Source organism: Mus caroli, chromosome 7 (genome assembly GCF_900094665.2).
Source record: "Mus caroli chromosome 7, CAROLI_EIJ_v1.1, whole genome shotgun sequence".
Lineage (NCBI taxonomy): Eukaryota > Metazoa > Chordata > Mammalia > Rodentia > Muridae > Mus > Mus caroli.
This window is the reverse complement of record NC_034576.1, coordinates 129178146-129181890: the sequence shown is the minus strand read 5'-3', so window position 1 is coordinate 129181890 and position 3745 is coordinate 129178146. Positions and strand designations below refer to the sequence as shown.

The window sequence follows — 3745 nt, the reverse complement described above, 5'->3', positions numbered from 1 at the left end:
GAGAGAGAGAGAGAGAGAGAGAGAGAGAGAGAGAGAGAGAGAGAGAGAGAGAGAGAGATATGCTCTTAGTCCAGCCAGGTTGGGCTCAAGTGACCATGCTGCTCCAGCCTTGAAAGTGGTTGGGACCATAGATCTGAGCCACTGCACCTGACACACATGTACGTGGAGGTCAGAGGACAACCTCAGGTGTCATTCTTCAGGTACCATCCACCTTTTGTTTGATGCAGGGTCTCTCACTGACCCGGAGCTTGCTGGAGTAGGCTAGGCTGGCAGGTATGGGAATGTGTTGATGTCCCCAGGGCTGGGGTTGTAGGCATACCCTCTCACTCCTTGCTTGTTTTTTGTTGTGTTTTGTTTTTAATGCATGGATTCTGAGGATGAACTTAGGGCCTGATGTTTGTAAGGCAAGCAAGCTGTCCTCTGAACTCATGCCTGACACTTCATTTGTTTTTTCTTCTTTCTTTCTTGTTTTTAGATTCACTTTTCTACTTGTTTCTTTTTTGAGACATGGTCTTAAGTACGTAACTTTGGTTGGCCTGAATCGAGTTCACTGTGCAGACCAAGCTGGTCTTAAACTCATAGATATCTGCCTGCCCCAACCTCCCAAGCGCTGGGATTAAAGGCATGTATCACCATGCCTGGTCTCACTTTATTTTAAAGTATGTGTCTGTGCCTATGTGTGCATATGAGCAGAGGTGCCCACAGAGGCCAGAGGCATCATATCTGCTGATGCTGGAGTTGCAGGCCTCCCGATAGGGATGCTGGGGCCAAACTCCAGCACAAAGTCTTAACTGCAGAGGCATCTTTCCAATCCCACTTCCTATGTTTTAATGGTTGACCTAATACACAGCTTTGAGTCCTTATGGCATTTCTATCAGAGGCCGTTGATATAAGTTTGTCCTATTATTGTTAAGTTTGGATATTTGGTTAAGATGGTATCTGCTAGATATTTTTCCACTCTAAAGTTCCTAGCTTCCCTTTTTAAAATCAGTCTGTTTAGGACTGGAGAGATAGCTTAAAGATAAAGAGTGCCTACTGTTCTTGCACAGGACCCTGTTCAGTTCCCAGGGCCATCTCTAGCAGCTCACAACAGCCTGCGATTCTGATCTCAGGGGACCCGAAGCCTCTCTGTTCTTCGGGCGTCTGCACTGGCGTGCACACACCTGCATATAGACACACTCATCATACACATAGTTTTTGTTTTGTTTTTAAAGATTTGTTTATTTACTTTATGAGTACACTGTAGCTGTCTTCATGCACACCAGAAGAGGGCATCAGATCCCGTTTCAGATGGTTGTGAGTCACCGTGTGGTTGCTGGGAATTGAACTCAGGACCTCTGGAAAAGCAGTCAGTGCTCTTAACCGCTGAGCTATCTCTCCAGCCCCTTGTTTTGTTTTTTGAGATAGGGTTTCTCTGTGTAGTCCTGGCTGTCCTGGAACTTGCTCTGTAGACCAGGCTGGCCTTGAACTCAGAGATCTACCAGCATGACTCTAGAGTGCTGGGGTTAAAGGCCTGTGCCACCAGCAGCAGTTCACACATAATATAAAATGTGTATGTCTAAAACATCCTGTTTTTCTGAGATTGGGAATGGCCTCTGACCACAAAACTTGGAGATTGGAGCAGGGCGATTTCAAGTTTGAGGCTAGCCTTGGCTACTAAGTGGACACATCTCAAAAAAACATGTCTACTTATTAAGTCTTCCTCAATACTCTCTAAAGCTGACTTTAGCCCCTATTTTAATAAGTATTATACAATTTATTCAAATCCCAGCAATCCCCGACCCGCACAGTCCAGGCCTTTGCCTTCAGTCTTTAACCAGCACAGTTTAGCCAGCCTTGCCTTTGGTCTCCATGTTGCAATCATCATGTGGTTCTAGAAAGACTACACCAGACTAAACAGTTACATGTGAGGTTTACTGGGAAAGAAAAGAGCAAGGTGGTGGCGGGAGGAGGAGAGGGGTGGAGAGAGAGAGAAAGAGATTAGAGGGACCTTCCTTTATAGATGGATGGTGACATAGCCACAGGTAAAAGTGGAAGATGAGCCAAGTGGATTCTGGGAATATGGTGGCTGTTGCCTTGGCAACAGTTGTGCAGGCCTATGTAAACTCAGATTTGAATGTGGGATTCAAACCCAGCCTAGGATCTACTGCTTGGGCAAACACTGTTTTGTTTCTCAGACTTGCTTCTTGTCTTCTTCACCTTAAAATTAGGTCATCGTAATGCCACGTGAGTGGAGCATGTGTGTCGCTGAGCCTGGCCTGCCCCAGATGCAGTGGCAGCTCGTTAGCTTCTCATTGTGACTTGTTTAGTGTAGCTAGGCTTGCTGAAGGTAGCTGGGGAAGGAGGCAGACTGTCTGCTCTGGGCCTGGCTGATGGTGGGTGTGGCCCTGCCCCCACATCTCAGTCTCCTCATGGTCTCCCTACTGTGAGCCTTGCCTCCTGATGCCAGCTTTCTCAGCCAGGCCATGTCTGTCAGAGCCTGGATTCACTCTTTTCCTCTCTGCTGTCTCCAGAGTCAAGGGTGATTGATATTCAACAGACATTGATAATGTCCTCGTTCAACTCCATCAGCCCCAGTTTGTTTGAAATGACTATTTTGCCAAACATAATTTTTTGCCTTAGTAATTTTTTTCTCTCTAAAGTTGGGTACCTTTGTTATCTTCGAACGTTTTTTCCTATATTCTACACATTTTGTAAAAAAAAAATATATTTTATATGTATGAGTGTTTTCCCTGTATATGTACCAGGTGCATGCCTGGTGCCAGAGGTCAGAAGAGGGTCCCACCTCATAGGATTTATAGATGGTCATGAGCTACCACATGTATGCTGGGAATGGAACCTGAATCCTCTGCAAGAGTAGCCAGTGCTCTTGGTCTCTGAGCCATCTCTCCACTCCTGTATTTTATCCCCTTATTTAAAAAAAGACAAAAACCTGTAAAAGATTTGTTTTGTGTTGCTGGTGTGTATGTACGTGCACAACTGGCAGATGTTAGAAAGGGGCAGGCAGGCTGCCGTGTGAGCGCCAGGGACTGAACCAGGGTCTGTCCAAGAGCAGCAACTGTCTCACTCTCTAAGCCTTCTCAGGCCTAGTCCTACAGTCTTAAAACATTTTTTCCATCTCTAATTAACAGTTGCTAACTCTTTGCAGCTGGTTGCTTTTCTGTTGACAGTGGTATAAGAAACACACACCCAACAGTGGGGTGCTATCCCCCCATCTTCCCATACCTCCATGCTACCCCTTCTTTCCTCCCCCCCATTCTTCACTCCATTCTCTCCTCTCCCTCCTTTCCTCCTCCCCCATCTCTTTTTTGTTTGTTTGTTTTTGTTTTGTTTTTTCGAGACTGGTTTCTCTGTATAGCTCTGGCTGTCCTGGAACTCACTCTGTAGACCAGGCTGGCCTCGAACTCAGAAATCCGCCTGTCTCTGCCTCCGGAGTGCTGGGATTAAAGGCATGTGCCACCATGCCCCGCCCCATCTCTTCATCTCTTTCCTGTTTGCTCTCTCTGACCCCTCCCCACTCCCCCCACCTCCACTCCTGGCTGCCCCACCCACTTCCTCCCATCCCCACTCCTTTTGCTCCCCTGCCTCCCACCCCCATTCTCTGTCTTCTTTTTGAGACAGGGTCTCATGTATTACACAGTGGCCTTGAAGCTACTATGTAGTCAAGAGTGACTTGAACTCTTGATTCTCCAACCTTTCCCCCCACCCCCGACCCCATGGGAGGACTATAGTTTCCTCCATATCT

At 46.9% G+C, this 3745-nt stretch overlaps 1 protein-coding gene across 2 annotated transcripts in view; it reads left to right on the top strand.

Annotated features, from left to right (window-relative positions):
• The window catches only part of Spn (sialophorin), a 10670-nt gene that overhangs the window by 675 nt on the left and 6250 nt on the right, over positions 1-3745 (top strand). The gene's annotated exons all lie outside the window — the stretch shown is intronic.